The sequence below is a fragment of the Protopterus annectens genome, chromosome 11.part0 (genome assembly GCF_019279795.1).
Source record: "Protopterus annectens isolate FY-2018-M chromosome 11.part0, PAN1.0, whole genome shotgun sequence".
Taxonomy (NCBI): domain Eukaryota; kingdom Metazoa; phylum Chordata; order Ceratodontiformes; family Protopteridae; genus Protopterus; species Protopterus annectens.
Window position 1 is genome coordinate 200091721 of NC_056745.1, and position 22219 is coordinate 200113939.

At 42.5% G+C, this 22219-nt stretch overlaps 1 protein-coding gene across 1 annotated transcript in view; it reads right to left on the minus strand.

The window, feature by feature from the left end:
• The window catches only part of DDX11 (DEAD/H-box helicase 11), a 1280855-nt gene that overhangs the window by 1180327 nt on the left and 78309 nt on the right, over positions 1–22219 (minus strand). The gene's annotated exons all lie outside the window — the stretch shown is intronic.

Below are 22219 nucleotides of genomic sequence, written 5' to 3' on the forward strand. Positions count from 1 at the left end.
ACCTCTGAGTAAGCGATATGCCACTGAGTACAGTGGAGTTTTTTCAGTCAGGCTGCATAGGACATATGTTTGAGGCCAGTAATCCTCTTGGTGAGGTGCTTTTGTGGTCTTTCCAGCTGTTGGAAGTGTCTTGTGAGGTACATCCCAAATGGGGCATTGTACTCTATGATGGGTCTGATGAGTGACGAGTATAGGGGCAGTATAACCTCTATTTTTTGATGCGAACCCCTTAGTAATTAGATGGGTCACATAGAAGGATTTCCTAACTACTTTGGCAATATGATTGTCAAAGGAGAGATTACTATCTACCTGGGTCCCCAGATCTCTTATTACCTCTTCTGTATTAAGGGGGCTGCTAGCTATGTGGTAATTCGTGGGTGTTTTGTTTTCCCCAAACGAGATGATTATGCATTTTTAGGCATTTAGCTTGAGGCCATGACTTTGACACCAGATGTCTGTCTCAGTAAGGCCTTTTTGAAGGATGTCCGTGTCAGCCGGGGAGTCAATTATGACTCCCAGTTTGCAGTCATCGGCGAACTTGGTTAGCCATAGACCTCCTGTGTTTGCCTGTACTTCTGAGAAATATATGCCGAATGGTAGGGGTCCCAGAACCGAGCCTTGCGGGACACCACTTGTGACTGGTTTAGAATCGGACCTGGAGCCCGCTATTCTTACTGTGTGAGTTCTGTCTAAGTCAGTTGGCAACCCATCTTGTGACGTAGGGGTTTATGTTCAGGCTAGTGAGTTTTTCTATAATATTCGAGTGAAGAATGGTGTTGAACGCCTTGGTGAGATCAAGGTAGGCTGCGTGAACCACCTTTCCCTCGTCTATGGCCTTGGTGACTGTCTAAAAGAAGTCAACCAGGTTTGGTAGGCACGATCTGCCCTTAACAAAGCTGAACTGGGTCGGGTCAAGTGTTCTGAAGTTCCCAATGTCTTTGTTAATGAGTTCCATGATGATGCACTCCATAACCTTGCAGACTAGGCTAGTCAGGCTTATGGGGCATTATCACGGCCAGTTGTGGCCCCTCCTTTGTGGAGCGGAATAACCGTTGCTGTGCACCGTTCTATAGGCACGTAGCCTGTGGAGAGGCTGAGGTTGAACAGCGTGTTTAGGTGGGGAGGTTAGTTTGTTCTGTAGTTCGTGCAAGACGCAGCCTGGGACACCATCTGGCCCCACTGATGCTGTGTTTTTGGCTTTTGAAAGGGCTGTTTTCACCTGTGCTTCTGTGATTTCCAGGACACTATACTTTTCCGGTATTGTTGTGGACCCTTTTGAAGGTGAGAGGGAGGTGAAGTTTGCACTGAATCTATCTGCCAGGATGTTGGCAATATCAGTAGGTTCAGTATATTTTGTGCTATTTTGCACTAGCTCAGACCATATCTGCGAGTTGCCACTTAGATTCTAGACATAGCTAAAGAAGGCTTTGTGGTTATCTTTCGAATCCTTGGCTATTTTTCTTTCAAAGTTAGCCTTGGATAATTTTATGAGGGACCTCAGTTTCTTACTGATACTGATCAGGGATGTTTTCCCTTCCTGGGATTTGCTTTTTTTCTGAACTAGTTTCCTCCTCATGTTGTATAACCGGTTTATGGCAGGGGTCCACCAGACTGGTTTCCTTCTCTTAGGGGAGTGAGTCTTGGTTTTGTTAGGGATGGCACGATCCATGCATCCTTGCGGGTGCTCATAAGAGTGCAACTGTAAAAGATTCTGTATCTTGGGCAGTGTTATCCTTTAGCGTGTGGGCTGTGAAACTTACCATCTCAGCCTTAAGTAAGGTGAAGTTTGCTTTAGAAAAGTTTTTCACTGTGGCTTCCTTGGTTGGGGGTGGTGGTGGGGTGTGGACATCCAAGGTGATTAGTTTATGGTCTGATCTAACCAGTGATGGGTTGATCTCCGGTACGGAACACCTGTCGCCCATGTTGGTGATGACCAGGTCCAATATGTTGTGGCCTCTGGTAGGGGAGTTTACCAGCTGATCCAGGGCATTTGAGTTGATAAATTCCAGGAAGCGGTGAGCCTGGGAGTTTGTACTGAAGTAGTTTTCCCAGTTAATAGTAGGGTAACTGAAATCACCCAATATCAGGGTGTTTGGTAGGACCTTCATGTTTTCCAGTGTCTCCAGAAAGGCAGAGTGGTGATCCTGGGTCATGGAGGGTGATCTGTAGCAGGCCACAATTTGCACTGCAGATTTGCCTGATGTTAGTTGCACATGGATGATCTCAGAGTTATCATGCTGCACCACTAACCTGGAGGTGTGGGTATCCTTGATGAATATGGATACACCCCCTCATGTGTTTCGGTCCGTGTTCTGTGGCAGAAATGTGTGGTATGAGTGTAGCCCAGTAGTGCTGAAGTGCTCTCTAGAGCCTTGAACCAGGTTTCAGTTACTGCACAGATGTAGACGTTCTCCATACTTAGGAGTGCTTCAAACGCATGCATTTTGAGATTTAAACTCCTGTCGTGGAGTAGCATAACCCTCATTTTTTTACTTGTGCTGTTTACAGAGGTGGGTTTGAATTTTGAGCCTTGCCTAAAAAAGGCACTATGGGGGCAGCAAAAGCCTTGGCCAGTATTCGAAAGCCAAGGGGTGACAGATGCAAGCCATCTCTTGCGAAGCAACGCGTCTTGTCGAACATGTCATCCCAGGCTGACAGACACTGGATCCCCTTTGAATGACACCAGAAGCTTGGCCAATTGTTGAAATTGATCATTTTTTCTTTATAATGAGGTATCATTCTTGGTGAGGGCAGGATGCTACTCAGGGTCAGGGTCATACCCGCCTGGGCTACATGATCAGAGAGCTCTTCCATGTCTCTTTTCATGTAGTCCACGGAGGTAAGTCTCAGGTCATTCACACCAACATGAACAATGACAAAGTTATATTTGTACTTGTTCTGGAGTGACCTGAGTGCTTATGTTATGTGGCGGATTCTGGCTCCCGACAGGCAGCTAACAGTAACCTTCTCCTTGTCCAGCCTAGTGAATGGGGCATCAGTGTGCCTGACTATTGAGTCACCTATTACCAGTGTGTTAGGTATGTTACTTCGTCTTAAGGGTTGTGATTGTGCGGCATATTGATTTTGTGTTTTATGTGTTGTCTGGTTTGTGACGGGAGGTGCAGGTTTTGTGGGTGTCTGCTTTGGAGCTCTCGGATGCTTTTGCAGGTTTTTATTTAGAGCCTCAGAGTATGATTTAGTGTATTTATGTGTATTTTTTGCCAGTGCTGGTTTAGTAGGTCTTTTTGAGGCTGGAGGTGTAGTGCAAGTGTTAACCTTCTCCTCATGACTGTCTGTTCCAGTCTTGGGTGGAGATACCTTAGCCTCCAGTCTGGCTGCATAACTGCATCTCTTGCATATGTTAGTGTTTTGTGGTAGGAGGAGAGGGCTGTCTGTGTACATGAGGCAGTTGTAGCATTGCCTCAGGATACCCAGATTCACCAGCTGGACTAGAGAGTACACCTGAAGTTGCCCTTTGGTCATGCCTGAATAGTAGGATGAGCTGCTTGGTCGCTTGGCTGATGAGGGGTGGATAAAGAGCCTTGCCCTGCTGGACAGTCAAGTGTCGGGGTATATTAGTGTTTGCTATTAGGTCTGAGCAAGTCCTAGACTGTAGGATGCTTTTTGAGTGCTTAGGTTGAGAGTTAGACTAGTTTCAAGTGAAAAACTGAAGAGGAGACTTAGTGGAGCCGGGAATAATTTAACCCTAGCTAACCGGTGCTGCCCGGTGCACAAAACCGTGCAAACGCAGTTTTTAATCTACTAACTTCTGGGCCGGAACCACTCCTCCAGGGACAGATGGCTGCTCAAAGTTCTCCTCTCTCACAGGTGAGCAGAGAAACTTCCCTCTATCCAAGTAAGGTATGGGCAACTCAGAAACTTTTAACACAGCCCTGAATTCAGCACTAGCCTGAAAACTGGACTATACTAGCTTAGAAAGGCAGGAAACAAGAAAAGGTTTTTTTTTGCTTTTTTTGAAAAAATAAGGCAAAAACAGTAAAAAGTACACTTAAAACAGCTTTAAACGACTACAATCTATCAGAAAAGGCTAGCGCACTTCAGTGTGTAGCCTACAACAGTTAAACAATTTATTTAAACAAAAAACTACTTTTTAAAAGTGCAGGCAGTCAAATAAGTAGAATATGGGAAAAAAACAAACTTTTAAATCACAATAAGTGCTGGAAAATCAGCGTTTAGGTAGAAAACAGTTAAGTACAGCAAGAAAATACAGAAAACTGATAATCACTTCAAAGTCTCTCTTAAGGCTTGTATCTGTTTAAGACTTTCTAGTGTTTTCCAGTAGGTTAGTTACAGGAAAGATGGAAAACAAGCGCAGATGTGGTCTTTTAAACCAGAAAGTTGAAAGAGATGGACAACTTCCCGAATGATCAATAAACTACAATTCCTGGGCCAAGAACCACTCCTCTTGTGGTAGACAGGCTACCTATTACTTACCACTCCCACTGATAAGCTAAGAGGCTGCACTCCAACACAAAGGCTTGGGGGGCTCAGAAGCTTACAAACAGTCCTGGATACAGCAAATCTGTAACTGGACTAGACTAGTTATGGGAAAGGTGGGGATCAAGCACAAACATGGGCTTTAAAACCAGAAAGTTGAGAGAGATGGAAAAAAACTGCCCAAATGGCCAATAAACTACAATTTCTGGGCCAGAACCACTCCTCTTGTGGTAAATAGGCTACCTAATGCTTACCACTCCCACTGATAAGCTAGAAGGCTTCCCTCCAACACAGAAAGGCTTGGGGGGCTCAGAAGCTTACAAAGAGTCCTGGATACAGCAAATCTATCTGTACCTGGACTAGACTAGTAACAGGAAAGGCATGAAACAAGCACAAATACAGGTTTTTGAATCAGCAGGTTGAAAGAGATGGAAGAGCTTCCCAAACGGCCAATAAACTATAATTTATGGGTCAGAAACCTCTCCTCCTGTGGTATAGATAGGCTACCTAGTGCTTACCACTCCCATTGATAAGCTAGAAGGCTTCCCTCCAACAAAGAAAGGCTTGGGGGGGGGGGGGGTCAGGAGCTTACAAACAGTCCTGGGTACAGTAAGTCTGTATCTGGTATAGACAAATTACAGGAAAGGCAGGAAACAAGCTGGGAATTATTTTTTTTTTTTTTTTTTTTTTTTTTACAGAAAAGCAGCCAAAACAGTAGTAAATACAATTCAAATGCAGTGCAGGCTAGCACACGTATCAATATTACAGCAAACATAGTTTAATTAAATGCAATTAAATTAACTAATGACTAAAAAACATGTGCAGAAGTCATTAAATTAGAAGGCTACTAACAAGCAGTGAAGTGCAGAGTAAGAATAACTGAACAGATAACAGCACGCAGAACAGCAACTAAGACAGTTACAGTAAGAGCAGCTAAATATATATATATATATATATATGTTCATATATATTAGTTTTGGTTTTTTTTTGAGGGAGGCAACACATCAGGATTAAGAGGCTACAGGGTTTGTCCTTCTCAAATGCTCTCTTTGTACACAGTAGGAGTGCCTGAAATCAGAATATGACCTCACTGCACTCAGTTGAGTGAGCAAATGAGATAGGCCCAGAAGAAGTATCCAAATACAAACTTACAAGATGGGCGGGCAGTTTCAAAGCCACCAAGATTAACACCAAAACAAAAACAAGAAGGGTGGGTGGGAGAAACACAGTGGAGACAACAAGAGACAGAAACAATACAGCACCACTACAAATAATAGGCGAGTGTATAAATACAGCACAGTGCAAAAAGTGTACTTATCAGTTTGGAATAGATTCCAACTTTGCAGCTCACAGCAAATCTATCAGCTTTTCCAGCAGTTCACAGAAATGCAGTCTGTATTGGAATTACAGCAATGAGATACACCTCAGGCAATGACTATTTCTATTCATGATAAGCTTTAAATAATTAGAAGATACAATATATCAGCAGGGTGCTGGCACAGAGCAAGACATCTGCCTCTTCAGTTAATTTAGAAGCACCTAATGAAGCATTTGAACAGATGACCGGGGAAAAATCACATAGTGATGCTCTACAGTTCAGGGGTAGGGTAATACTTCAAATCCTACAAAGCAAGATGCTTCACAGACATTCTGGAAATTTCAAAGGTTATGCATGGAAGTGTACAGAAATCTGTCTGTGTGCCCCAACACCATTTACAGCACTGGACATTAACAGAACCAGAATAAAGAGAAAGTACAGAAAATATTCCACTGTGTCCCCCCAGTACGACAGAGTTGCTACCACTGCTGACTCCGAAAATGTTACCAGCAACAGGTACCACATAATTCACTGCAACTACAAGTTAAATCTCCTGTGATGATGGGTAACTGGCTCCTCTTCTACTGCTCATTGGTACAACTTGACAAAATTGAATTGAAAATTTTCCAGAGGAAATCACTGCCTGTGCAGCTTGTAAACTGTATGCCTGAAGCAATTCCTTTGTTTTGAGATACATCTCCCTTTTTCGTGTTTGTGTGACTTTCTAGTTGGAATAAATTCAAGGGATGGGGGGGGGGTTGGTCCCCCATGTGAAATGTGCTGAGGTGCTTCCTCCTCCTGCAAAAAAAGTTGCATTCAATTTTATTTCCATTCAGTGGCTTTTCAACCAGTTATGCTTGAAAAATTGTTCTTTCACCAAGTTGTAATAAATCAGTAGAACAGGGTAAACTTCCATCAAATTATAAAATTCAGATTAGGAAACCCATTAACTAAAGGAAAAACAAATTATTCCAATAAAAAGAGTAAGAGATATCCAGCAAATTCACAAGTTAGCATGGTTACCCACACCACTAAAAAATCTAGGACAAAAATTTTGCATCCTCATTCCAAAAACAGATGAAAATGTATTTCAAAAGGAATATGCCTATATTAAGTGCAGGTGCAGAGATTCCTAGACCTTGTGAACACAAACACTCTGGATTACTTCATGCATGTGCTTACTAGAGATACAAATATATTGGACCTGGTAATCACAAATACCCCCCCCCCCCAAGTGTCGTGCCCTCTCTGGTAAGGTCAGCACATAAAGCAGTTTCCTTTGAGATGAGAATCAATGCTGTAACCCCAGCAAACCCTGTAACAGTAAGAAACTACTCCAAGGCAAACTACCTTTTATTAAAGGATCATCATCCCCTCTTTTTCCACCATTTTCTACATGGGGTTGGGGTGTTGTGCCAATTGTCAGTATCTCTCCTTTATTGAATGCCACTCTCCTGCCTTTACTGGATGCCACTCTCCTGCCTTTACTGGATGCCACTCTCCTGCCTTTACTGGATGCCACTCTCCTGCCTTTACTGGATGCCACTCTCCTGCCTTCAACACTTATGCCTGACTGTCATAGGTCTCTCACATAATCCATCCACTTTTTTGCTGCATTTCATTTCCTCTTGCCTTCTTCCCGTCTGTCCCAAATCACCATCATCAGATTTTCTGCTTTTCTGCACATGCTGAAGCACTGTAATCTGTTCTTTGACTTTTCTGCACTTGGAGCTACTCTGGCTTCTGCGCTTATGTCCACATTTCTTTGTCTGTCACACAGTGTGCATCCTATTACCCATCTCAGGCACTTCATCCCCATCACCTCTAGCTTCAACTGCTCTGCCTTTATAGCCTATGTTTCTGTACCATACAATAGCACTGGTCGCACCACTGTTTTGTACATCTTACTTTTCAGCTTCTTGGGTATTCTTCTGTCATATACTACACCCGACACTCCATGCCTGTTGGCTGCAGCCCATCTAATTCTACCTTTGACCTTTTCATTCAGAAATCCCTTTTTCTCAACCACCCCTCCTAGATACTTAAGCTAGTAACCAGTTCCACTATTTTCCATTTTATCTCAATTCCCAGTTTATTCCAATTTCCTCCATTTGCTGCCATTACAACGGTCTTACCTGTACTCAGTTTCACTCCATGTGCCTTTGGTTTTGCATTCCATCCCCCTATCATTGCTGAAGTTCTTGCTCAGACTCTGCCTGTAATGCTACATCATCTGCATACAGCGACTTTGTTGATTTGTCCCCTCCAACCCATTTGGTAATTTAGTCCATCATCAACAGCAAGGAGCTCAGAGCTGAACCCTGATGCACATCCACTCCCACTGGGAACCCTTCTGTGAGACCAAACTCTGTTCATACTTGAGGCATTGGGTCCTTGTACATAGCCTGCACGAATTCTACCAATGTTTGAGACTTTTAACCACCACAGGACTGCCCAAATCAGCTTTCTTTGGATCTTGTCATATGCTTTCTCCAAGTCTAGGAATGCCCATTTAGACTCTTTCCTCATGTCTAGCTTCTTCTCAACTGTCTCACTGCAAACATCAGGTCATTTGGATTGAATCTTTATCCGAGTCTGAACTGCTCATCTCCTATCTAACTTTCTACAACTATATACTGTATTCATTTATCAATCCATCTCTCCAGAACTTTAATGAAATGTGACAGAACTTTGATGTCTCTGTACTGCCCACAATTGTGAATGTCCCCTTTGTTCTTAAATACTGACACTAGTGTACTTATTCTCCACTCATCGGAGATGCACCTTTCTCTGCACACTACTACAAGTATCCCCAGGAGCCATTTCTCCCCTATCTCACCCACCATAATTATCATATCTGCTGTGACCTTGTCTGAGCCTGTTGCTTTCCTTGGCTTCATTTTCTTTAGTGCTGTTCTTACTTTTCTGTGGTGGGCTTCTCGTCTTCTCTCATCATAGGCTGTGTCTGGGGCAGTACAGCTTCTGTGGGCTTTCTACATTCAGAAGCTGCTGGAATTATTCCATCCATCTGCTTTTGATGGCCTGCGTACCAGTGAGCAGGGTGTTGTTGGCATCTCTTTTGGTGACCGTCTTCTTTACCTTTGTCTTGCAAACTGATATAGTTTTGTGCCATCTACCGACTCACTTTCCAGAAGCTGGTAGAGTGCCTCCGATGCGTTGCACTTCATTACTGCAACTCCTCGCTTAGGATCTTTGTTAACCAACCAGTAGTCCCTCCTAGCTTGGTAAGTCTTTTCCATTTTCCACTTTTTCCTGCACTCTTTTCTTTTGATGACTTCCTGGACTTCAGTATTCCACCACCAGCTTTCCTTATGTACCTTATTTCCATACCTGGCTCAGCCACATCTGTTCTGTAGTCCTCACACATATCGTTCTGAGGCACTGCCATTCTTCAACTTCACCTATTTCAACTTCTTGAGGTGCTAGAGCCCTGAGTAATTCCTTGAACTGTTGTGGTTTCTCTCCAGTCAACTTTCAGGTCTTCAGCCCTGTCTCTGTTGACTTTAGAGCCTTCTCTGACACTGCTTGCGGCGGACTGTAGTAAGCAATGGTTTATGGTGTGGGCCAACTGTTTCACTGGGTTGACTTTGAAATCACTGACTTTTCTCCAAATCCCCTTCCTTACTTGGAGGAACTCTGAAGCTGCATGTTGGCTACTCTTGTATGGGATCTTGCTATGGTCTCTCTTTCTGAAACGTGTTGGCTACTACCAAGCTATTTGCCAGACCGAAGTCTAGATAGCCTCTCTTTCTTTACTCCTATTGCCCCACCAATGTGGACCCAGGCAGTCCTTATATCCTGTTCAGTTTATCCAGATATGTGCATTCAGGTCAGCCATTATCAACACCAATTCATGTTATCCTGCTTGCTCTAGTACATCCTGCAACTGGTGTCTGAATGCACTCTCACTGTCACAGCCCTGCTATGGGGCACAGGCTGAGATTATGACCCCCCCCCATCATTAGGGCTGGAGTCTGACTGGCATGAGTTTGTCACTAATTCGGATGACATCCTGCACTGCCTTCTGAAGAGTAACCCTCACTACAATTCCCACACCATTTCTAGCCTGTCCCCTCCCGAGTAGTAGATTCTAAATCCCAAGCCAAGTGGCTTTGGTGCACTGCCCTTCCATCTTGTCTTCTAGATGGATAAGATGTCCAGCCTCCCCCTTACTATGTCATCTAATTCCAAGTACCTTCCTGTCAGTGAACCTACATCGAGTGGAGCAATTCTTAGTTCATGTTTGGCAGGTTGACTGGTTTTACAGCCAGCTTTTACTCAAGAGAGCTATCCCTGGTAACCCAAGACACTGGCTGGACAGTACCTTATTGACTGAGGGCTGCTGGGCTTTATGGTGGTAACACACTGGACAATAGGGACGCAAACCCCTCCCAACATTAGCATGGGTCTCCGGCATAGGTCGGAGCAAGCCAGGTCCTCAACCCACTTATCGGCAAATGCCCATGCCCGTTTTTGTTGACATTAGTCAACATGACTGAACCACCTAGAGTGATATTTTACACAGTCAAGTAGTTAACCCTGCCACAGCATGCAGGCTGTGATCAGTGGTCTCCTTTCTTGAAGATACTGTGCACCACAGTAGATGCTCAAAGTGGTTGGCCTGTACAACTCCTTCCCCTATACAGCACCATGTATAGCCTTCACTGCTGCTCACAGCTCCATTCTTTGGTAAGTTTGAGATGGAAACACTCAGCATGTTTTTCAGAGGTGAGAGGAACTCCACAAAGACACAGGGCGGGCATGCAAACATCAAACAGGCATTAGCCAGATGTCAGGATTGAATTTTGTACCTAGTGCATAGGAGGCAAAAACCTTAATCATTATGCCAAATGGTCTTTTATTAAGGGAAGACCTGTCAAAATCTCAATCCCATCCAAACCCAGATATTACAGCAGCCTATGCAGAATTATTCACAGAAACTCTGTACAGCCATGCCAGTGATTGCATCAACACTGCTGTGCCTACTAGAAATAAGCTCAAAACTTACTCAAACAAACCACCCTCGTGGAATCCAAAAATGAATCATGTTGTACAATAAAAGTCATAGCTAAAATTAGAAAGTGGAACACCAAATTAGATAATTGGTTCTCTTAGTTGCCTATTCGGTTTGAAAGTTTTTAAAGTGCAACAAAGCAAATTTTGAGGTAAACATAGTATCCCAATGCTAGGACAACCACAATACCTTCTTTAGCTATGGCCAAAATCTCAAAAGGTGGCACACAACAGTAACTGTTGGTAAATGGAGCCGCATTCACTCAACTGGGAGATATAGCAAGTCTTCTGGCTGACAAGTCAGTTGAAACTTTACCATCCCAATCACCCCTAGCCACCCCCCCAGGAAATACCATCTAACATTACCACTCCAACTACTAGTATGGAGCAGGTTTTAGATGCAATTTTCAAAGCTAGAATACAGCTCCTGTGGGCCCTGATAATATCCAACAATGCTGCCTATACAGCCTAAAATATGATCTGTCAGAGTCACTGGAGTCACTCTTCAACTATAGCCGCCACACAGGTTTTGTGCCATGTGAATAGAAGACTGCAATGATAATCCCTCTTCATACAGGTAGACCATCAATGGATCCTGAGACGTACAGACCCATTAATCTGGCTAGTCTCATATGAAAAGCCATGGAAAGAATTATCATGGAAAAGATCAACAAAGAGACATAGGAAACCTTCAGACACTGGACCCGACCCAGTTTGGTTTCTTCAAAGGCAGGTTGTGGCTACTGAACCTGGTGGACTTCTTTGAGAAGGTCACAAAGACAACGGATGAGGGCAAAATGGTGCACACTGCCTACCTTGACCTAACCAAGGCATCTGATACAATAACCCACTCCAGCATTGTAAGTAAACTCAAAGAATTAGGCATAAATCCCTATGTAACTCAATGAATAGCCAGCTGTTTCACAGATAAGACACAGGAAGTTAGGATTGGAGAGACCACCTCTACAAAGAGATCAGTCACCAGTGGAGTCCCCCAGGGCTCTGTGCCAGGTCTGCTCCTCTTTACTATCTTTTTCAGATGTCGAGGAACTCTGGCTCACCACGTTCACAGAGGACTGCAAGCTAGGAGCAATCAAATAAATCCCCACAAGATACTAATATCTTATAGGAAGTTCTAACACAGTCAAAAAACTGGTGCCAAAGCCATGGCTTAAATTTCAGTGCCAAGAAATGTGCAATAGTACTTTTTGGCAAGTCAGCCACCCAGGGAAGCTACCTTACTGATAAAAAACGTTAAAAGTGAACACAGTAGTCAAGGATTGGGGGACTCGTGTAGACAGATGCTTGGTCGAAAGCCATGTTACTAAAGTAGGAAGTAAACCATTCTATGTCACTCAAGTTACAAGTAAAGGGCATGGCATCTACGAACAGGGAAGTCATCATGCCACCATACTCAGACCCATCACTGAGTAGAATGCACCCTTCAGTACGCAAGTTCCTGACCAGGCACATGCAAGAACAAGAATGTCCACAGAGGTTCTTCACAAAAAGAATACAGGGAGTAAACAATGCCCTAAGCAGATTGCCCCAAAGACCTACCTCTATACTCTGTTTGCTATATACTACTGAGAGGCAATTTATACCTGACATACAAGGCATCCTTGTATCCTGCTCAGATGGACCTTTTATGTATCCATAAAATGAACAGCATCAGCATCAGAACTATTAGATCCAAGGATTTAAACTTTGCTTACAACTTAAATAGGATATGTTAGAGGGGCAGATTATGCATATCAGAGAACCCCCATTCCTCTGGAATAAGCTTCTCATCCATGTGAAGCAAGAACCATTTCTTAACCCTATTCAAGTACAACCTGGACCAGTGGATGGGAAATTGCAAATTCACCCCTGGTGATATTAGCCGTTAAATCATGCCATAACATACACCCCTGAAAATAACCTCTAAGACACAATAACTTATGGAATAAATTTGGGTTACATGGCTAGGCTTATAAAGGCCCCAGTGGTCATTAGCCTAATATACACCTATGAACCTATTATACAGCCTGTTTTGAATATTTATTCTCCATTTGCAATCAGTATTATGCAAGATTAAGAGATTTTCATTTACTTCAAGTTTGTACAGAAAAATGCACAGGTATGTACTCCTTTCTACAGCAACCTATTCATAAAAACAAATTACCCAACAGTTCTCAAATGATACTATGTGTATTATGGACAAAGGAAATAAAGCAGCAAGCAAAAGTATCATATACTTTCTAAATACGTTCCGAAAATATATGGGCCACAAATCTTTTTATATACAACACTTGCATCTTAATAAGTAGATGTTTTCTACTGTGTTCTGCTCTATGTAGTCCTTAATGAAAGACAAATATTTATGAACGTTTACTAGGCACAATAGCAGAGCTAGGGTAATCACCACAATATGGCAATGGGTGATCTAGGACTGTGTGAACTCCCACCAGCAGGAGTTCATCAGTATCACTACTGGGGGGGTCAGTAGTGGGTTGCCTGCACCACAGGGAATTCTGTTGCCGACGCGATCCCTCCCCCATCACAAAACAAATTCTTGTTTTTAAAATTCAGTATTCATATGCTTCGCAGTTCTGTATTCAGAATACATCAACAGGGAAAGAGGACTGATGCAGTCAGGGGTACTACACTAAATGACAGGTATGCAACTCTTGTCCCATAACTTACAGAGCTGGGACCCACCCACAGGGGCAAGGTTTCCATGATCTTGGGGGGGGGGGGTAAGTAATTTGTATGAGCACAACAAACAGCATACTGTGGGTACATACATAATGGGCTGAGACTGAGTACAGGGCCTTACTCCACTGGTTAACTAACCTTGATGATTTCTGCATGTCTCTCAAGCCTTACACCACCACTTTTACAGTGTTCATGAATCCTTCCCAAAATCTAGCATTTTAGTTGTGATAAAAAGGTTTATACAGGTGACTCTGCACTGATATGTCTCAGCAAAGACTGTCTGCAATAATTTCTTTAGTTGCTCTATTGAAAAAAAAAAAACTATCGCCGATGAAACCACGATATTAGCCAGTTCGGTCAATGTGGAAATGTATACTGCATACGCAGATGCAACATTTTCCATTTAGTGTAGCACCGGATTGTTATTGAACAAAAATTTTACTCTCTTGATGTTTGGAATGTCAAGTTAGAAGGAAATATAAATCATTAAGAATGCATTCATATCTCCCTTATGCTATGCATGGATGAAATTTTGACAGTCCTTCAAGTAACAAAGTAATACACAATATTTTACAAGGATTACAAAACATCTGACAATCTTCTTCTTTCTGCTGCTCCCGTTTGGGGTCGCCACAGCGGATCATCTGTTTCCATTTCTTCCTGTCCTCTGCATCTTGCTCTGTCACACCAACAACCTGCATGTCCTTTCTCACCATAAACCTTATCTTAGGCCTTCCTCTTTTCCTGTTACCTGGCAGCTTCATCCTTAGCATCTTTTTCCCAATATACTCTGTATCCCTCCTCAGCACATGTCCAAACCAATGTAATCTTGCATCTCTGGCTTTGTCTCCAAACCTTCCAACCTGGGCTGACCCTCTAATATACATATTCCTAATCCTGTCCACCCTCGTTACACCCAGTGCAAATCCTAACATCTTTAACTCTGCCACATCCAGCTCTTGACTCCTGCCTTTTTGTCAATGCCACTTTCTCCAACCCATATAACATAGCTGGTCTCACTACCCTCTTGTAGACCTTCCCTTTCACTCTTACTGGTACTCGTCTGTCACAAATCTCTCCTGACACTCTTCTCCACCCACTCCATCCTGCCTGTACTCTCTTATTCACCTCTCTTTCACGTTCTCCATTACTCTGAACTGTTGATCCCAAGTATTTAAACTCATCCACCTTCACCACCAATACTCCCTGCATCCTCACCATTCCTCTATCCTCCCTCTCATTCACACACATATTCTGTCTTAGTCCTGCTGACCTTCATTCCTCTTCTCTCTAAAGTATATCTCCACCTCTCCAGTGTCTTCTCCACCGGTTAAAGAAAAATGAACAGAACAGCTGAAATTTGAAAACACAATAATTTACTGCAAAAGGACCCAGGTAGAAATCAAAGTAAGCGCTTTCGTAATGCACAGTAGTCAAACTTCATCAGACCAATTCATCTCACAAATGCTCAACATTTATACTACAAACCACACCCTCACTGAACAATCGATTAATCCACAATTAATTAAAAAAATACATAACACTTGAAAATTAAACATTAAAAAACAAAAAATATATACAATAATAAACAATTCATAAATTATTATTAATATTATAAAATTACCTGTCCAATACCCTAAGCTTCAATTTGCTACTAACAGAAATAGCATCATTCAAATTCTTCTCCACCTGTTCCCTACTCTTACTGCAGATCACAATGTCATCTGCAAACATCATAGTCCACGGGGACTCCTGTCTGATCTTGTCTGTCAACCTGTCCATTGCAAAGAAAGGGCTCAGAGCTGATCCTTGATGTAATCCCACCTCCACCTTAAATGCATCCGTCACTCCCACCGCAGACCTCACCACTGTCACACTACCCTCATACATATCCTGTATAACTCTTACATACTTCTCGGACACAACCGACTTCCTCATACAATACCACAACTCCTCTCTAGGCACCCTGTCATATGCTTTCTCTAAGTCCACAAAGACACAATGCATCTCCTTCTGACCTTCTCTATACTTCTTCATCAACACTCTCAGAGCAAGCATCGCATCTGTAGTGCTCCTTCCTGGCATGAAACCATACTGCTGATTATTAAGAGAAAAAGTTTTTAAAACATACTGTTATTTGTCTTTTTCCTGTTCTTGCAAAGTGAACATGTTATTTGTTGGGATATGCCTATCAAAGATGGGCCTCATCTGTGAACAAAATGCAGCATTGCTTATGAACCTGAATAACTGTTTTCTGCATTTCAGAATAAAGAGATTTGGTTATAGCTTGGTGAAGCCTGGGATAAGGACGCACGGCCGAGTAAGAGTTAATTTACTGAAGCAGGCTGTGTGTCCTGGAAAATTTGAGCTACCATTGTTGAACTGAACATTCTGTACTTCTTGAACATTCTGTACTAACTGTTGGTTTGAGGTGATTTGTGATAAACATGTTTATCCTATATGTTTTTCATAGCCAACTGTCAACGGTCAGAAATGTAACAAAAAGTTGTTTTGCTTGCAGTATAAAAGTTGATGTCAGTAAACAAGTTGACCAGAGGAGATCATCTTGGCCAACATGCTGTGTAATCTGGTTAGCTGCTAATAAAGAAGTTTTTCATCACCTGAGGCAGATGCGACTCGTTTGAATTTTTCTTCTGACATTTTGGTCCTTCGGACGGGAAACCTCTACGAAGATATGGATCAGACCGACAGAGAGACCGAAAAACCTGTGCAGGTGAGGGTTTCTCATCTTAAGATTCCCTCGACTGAAAGCCCTCCGACTGATTTGTCATTGAAAGGAGGCCGGCCGCTCTCTGATCCCTATCTGAGGGACGGTTTCTGAACCAAAAGGGGAAACGGAGTCTCATCTGGTTCAGGTAGGATGAAAAATAAATTTATTTTAATTTAATTTAACCTTGTCGACAAGGGTTTTATTTTTAGTTAAGGGTGGGTAGGATTACTTGTTAAGATTCTTTTGTTAGGATCACCCGTTAAGATAGCCCCATTTTATAATAAGCCCTGTAAAATAACTTTGATACAATCCTAAAATAAGAAATCTAGGGGAAACATGGGTTCGAGTTGCTGCAAGTGTGAGAGTGATGTCTGTTTAAATGTTGATACTAAGTATATGAAAGGTTTAAACAAAAATAATCTTAAATTTTTGAAAAAGTGGAAGTTGAAATATGATTTTGATAGTACCCTGAATAAGAATGCCTGTGCAAAATTGGTTAGAGATTTGAAAAGAGATGCGGGAACTAGAACTAAAAAGCAAAGACAATTGGGATTTCCCCAAGCACAAAAATGGTTAGAAGAGGCAAATAAATGAGCTACAAGAGAAAAACAGTGCCAGGAAAAAGAAAAAATAAATCAAAAGGGATCACTGGTGCCAAGTGGAAAAGTAGCTTTATTTTTAGATAAGGAGGATGAGCATACAGTTTGTGCAGTACAAGGGCAGGCAACTGCCCCACCGTATGGGGAAATTGCTGCTGCCGTACCAGCGGAACCTCCTCAATATCAGTCTGAAGATCTGGGATCTGTACAGCAGGGTGGGTTATTGGCTGCTCAAGGAAGCGTTATGACCCCTCCAATTTACCCGCAAATTCCTGTAGTACCCAAGGTTGCTTTGCAACAGGTAGACCAACTTATGCAGTTAAGGTCAGGACCAGCAGGGCAAGGACGTTGGGCCATTAAACTTTCTGACTACTCAGAAGCTCTTCCCTTAATACAAGTTGCAAACCCACAAGCAGGGGATGTTGGACAAGAGCCAACTATTTTAGTTTATCGTCCCTGGGCTAGAGAGGACATAAAACGAGCTACAGATGGTATTCCTCATCCCAAGGTTAATTTTCAAAAGTTTTCTGAGGACATAGTTGGTATGCATTTAAGTTATCATCTAAATGGTTTAGAAGTAGAACAAGTAGTGCGACAAATCCTGGGTCCAGATTGGCACTTAGTTTGTGGTACTTTGACATGTAAGGCAGATGACGGCACTACATTAAAGCATAATTCTGGGGTGTTAGACACGCGAGCCACTGATCTGTTAGAGAATTTCTGATAAGTGGCGTCCAAGAGCAGATTGGACAGTAATAAATCAGTGCATCCAAAATTATGATGAATCTGTAGATCACTATATTGTAAGATTGACAGAAGTGTTCAATAACCATTGTGGAATGATGATTCCGCAGGATCAGAACAATGATAGTCCGTATGAACAGCAATTGAAAAATGCTTTTCTTAAGGGTTGTAGGGCTCCGATAAGTAGTTTTATAACTAAGCATATGGTAGATCATAGAACATGTAGACTGCAACCTTTGTTTGAATATGCACGGCATGCTGAGCGACATTTCAATTTAAAAAAGAAAAAGAAAGCACAAGTGTTAGCAGTAGGGGATGATGGATGATGGTAGTATATTCTTGGTACAGGACCAAAGGGGGCAAGGGCGCCGTTGTGGCTTAAACCGTGGGGGCCCGAAATGGGACACATTAAATAGACCGGGTGGACATTCGCAGGAATATGAGGGGAGGTTAAAATGTGGAGAATGTTTTAAGTGTGGTAGACGTGGGCACTTCGCTGCCGACTGTGAAGAGTGGCAACATCCCCCACAGCTTACGAACAAGGGCTCCGCATGACTATATGATAGTAAAGGAAGGCGCCAAATTCATTATTGTGATTATTGTAGAGAAGTAGAAAGTGAGAATGATTGTGATGATGATGATGAGGCAGACATTCTCTGCGATGAATGTCAGAACACTCAGAAGGAAGGGCGGGATTGTGACTGTGAAGTCATAAACCTGGCAAATTTGGGTATTGCTATGCATCTAGATCAAAAACCCATGATAGAGTTTTTGGTTGAGGGACAGAAAGTGGAGTTTTTATGTGATTCAGGTGCATCGCGTACACTTTTGGGTCCAGCAGTTCTGCCCCCGGACTGCGAGACAGACGAGGTTTGTCCTTGTGAAAGCGGCAAATGGGAAAAAATCTTTAAGGAACCACTGTCACATCCTCTATTCTTCACAGATCCGCAAACAAACCAAACTGTTAGGTGTAGGGTAATTATATCGAAAGTTTGTCCAGTTAATTTGCTAGGAAGAGATTTGATGCATTCGTTTGGAATAGCAGCAATTCCCACACCTAAAGGCATTGAGGCGAAAAGGTTAGCGGATGGCTTGGTGGTACAGGGAGTACAAGACTTGTTTTACTGGTATAGCCAGGACTTGATTTCAAACGGGCCGGGGAGGGTTGATACAGATTTGATCAACCTAGCTTTAAGTAAATCTAGGAGCGGGTCACCGCAGGTTGCGGCGCACTTACATTGTACAATGTTCTACAGAAAGGCCCCTGGTCCGGATAAAGAATTTGAAAAAGAATTCTTTAAGCAGAAACGTGCAAGGATAATTTTGAATGATATGTTTTGGGATACGCAAGGTAATACAGTAGTGATCTGTACTTTGACCAAGGAAATGAGTTCTTTATATCACTCTATAGCCCACATATTTCAATTACTAAAGCGGTGAGGACACATTGGGTAGATTTGGCGAAAAAGGTAACGAATTGGGACACAATATCCGAAAGTCAGTTGAAAGATCAACAGATCCAGGTACAAAGATTAAATTGGGTGACTTGGGCACAACCAAGTGTGCACCTCAGGGATGACAAAACAGAAAGGGCATGACAAATCCTCCTAACCCAAGAGGAAGAGAGTGCGTTAAGTGCCTTACCTGTAGATTTATGGTCAAAAGGTAAAGGGGATGTAGGACTGATGAAAACAGCAGGTGAAGTTTGTATAACTCCAAAGTCAGGTTTTAGACCTCGTAAGCACCAATACCCGCTAAGTAAACAAGCAGAGGAAGGAATTAAGCCAGTTATAGAGCAGCTAAAACAGGTAGGAATTCTTGTTGAATGCCCAGATTCGCCCTGCAATACTCCGTTGTTTCCTGTAAAGAAACTGGATGGGTCATGGAGGTTGGTTCAGGATTTACAAGCAGTTAATTCGGCTGTGATCCCAAGAGCACCGGTGGTCCCTGACCCCCATACATTACTTAATGACTTACTACCTCAACACAGATATTTTTCTGTCATAGATATAAGCAATGCTTTTTTCTCCATACCACTACATAAGGAGAGTAGATTTTGGTTTGCATTCACTTATCAAGGTAAAAGATACACCTACACCAGAATGCCACAGGGTTATTGTGAGAGTCCGACAATATTCGCACAAGAAATGCCTGCGAATTTAGCTCAGTTTGTTCCCCCAAAGGGAAGCCAGGTTCTGTTGTATGTAGATGATATTTTGTTGGCCTCACCCACGCAGGAAGGTTGTAAAAGGGATACCCTTGCCCTTCTTAGTTTTTTAGCTGAGCAAGGACATAAGGTAAATAAAGAAAAGTTACAATTGTGGAAATCACAAGTAAAGTACTTGGGTTATTTAATTTCGCAGACAGGTAGACAATTGGAGAACAAAAGAAAACAAGCAATTCTTGAGGCACCTATGCCCACAACTAAGTGGGAGATGATGTCCTTTTTAGGTGTGACTAATTTTTGTAGAAGTTGGATCCCTAACTATGCTGAGGAAGTAGGGCCATTGACCGCACTAATCTATGACACTCCCATGGCAGCTAAAAATGATATACAGTGGACATATACGGCAATACAGGCATTTAATAGAATTAAGCAATTGATAGCAGGATCCTCTGTTTTGGGTTTTCCGAACTATTCTAAGCCGTTTATATAAATGGTTGATTGTAAGGGAGGATATATGACTTCGGTTCTGGTACAAGTACATGGGGATAAACAGAGACCGATAGCTTTCTACTCCTCCAGATTAGATCCTGTTGCAAGGGCATTGCCGCATTGTGTTCAAGCTGTAGTGGCAGCCGCTCTGGCAGTACAAGCCTCAGCATCATTAGTTTTGTTTCACCCATTACAATTGTGGATTCCACATTCAGTAGCTACTATACTTTTGCAAGATAAGATAACCTTTTTATCTCCTAGTCGACATTTGTCATGTATGACAGTGCTGCTGACACAGCCTCATATGACCATAGAAAGATGTACTACTCTTAATCCGGCGACACTTTTGCCGACTCCAGAAGAAGGTACTCCACACGTTTGTTTAGAGAGCATTCATGACAAAGTGCTTCCCCGACCATATTTAACGGATATTCCGTTGATAGATTCTGATCTCGTTTTGTTTGTAGACGGATCAGCAAAGAAAGACATTGTAGGAAAAACACTAGTAGGGTATGCAGTCAGCACAGAAACTGAAGTTTTGGAGGCAAAAAGATTGTCAAACATTTATTCTGCACAAGCAGCTGAGTTGGTGGCTTTGACTCAAGCTTGTACCTTAGGGGAGGGTAAAAAAGTGACAATTTATACAGATAGTCAATATGCTTTCTCCACTGTACATGTTTGGAATGGAAAAATAGGGGAATGGTTACTGACAGGCAAACCGATAAATCACAGAGATTTAATTTCACAGTTGTTAGATGCAGTGCAACTACCAATTCAGATAGCAATATGTAAATGTTCCGCACATACCAACAGAAAAGATCCTGTCTCCAGGGGAAATGCACTTGCTGATATGGCTGCAAAAAAAGGCTTTTGCATGACAATGATTTAGAGCCCGGACACCTCTTAGACTTAGAGACACTAAAATTAATGTAAACATTGACAACACAGAAGGAAAAATGTTGTTGGGTAAAATATGGTATCACTCAACAGGATGGGTTGTATAGGGCATCAGATGGCAAAATGGTATTACCCTCAAACCTTTTTAGGCATGCGGCATTGATTAGGCATGGACCTGCCCATGTAGGAGTACAGACGATGATTCAAATAGTGTCTAAGGTGTTTTGGTGTAAGGGGTTTTCAACTTATGCAAAGCAATTCTGTTTATCTTGTTTATTATGTGCAAAGTATCATGCTCAGGGGGGAGTTAAAAAGTCTCAGCAGGCATTCCCCACCCCTCCATATCCATTCCACACACTCTATATGGACTTTATTGAATTGACACCCTCAGAAGGAAAAAGGTTCTGTCTAGTCATTATTGATGCTTTTTCTAAATGGGTAGAAGCTTTTCCAGTAAAGCACCCGAATGCACAAACAGCAGCAAAGCTTCTGACTACAGAAATAATTCCCCGATTTGGTTTACCAAGACGCATTTACAGTGATAATGGGTCTCATTTTGTTAACCAGATTGTTCAGAAGTTGGGTCAAGTGTTTCAAATTGATCTCAAGTATCATTGTGCTTACCATCCCCAATCAGCTGGACTGGTGGAAAGACACAACGGTGTCTTGAAGAGTAAGCTCCGTAAACTGATGGCAGAAACACATAGATCATGGACTGCGTGCCTTCCCTTGGCACTCCTGTATATGCGAATCTCACCTTCCTACAAAGGACTTACACCATTTGAACTTTTGTTTGGGAGACCATATTACGTCCCGCAGTGGCAAGGATGGTTGCCAGCGGAATGTGAGGGGGGTGAGGATCTAGCGGATTATATGAAGAAGCTGCTAAATGTCAAATCTCTTGTAACCAATGACTCCTTTGCAGATTCCAGAAATGAAACCTTGTTAAGTGTGGCACCCGGGGACTGGGTGTGGATCCGAATTGTGAAGAGAAAGAATTGGTCATCCCCCAGGTGGGAAGGCCCATACCAAGTACTAATCTCGACACCTACAGCTGTAAAGATTGCTGAGAGGACTTCAGGGAT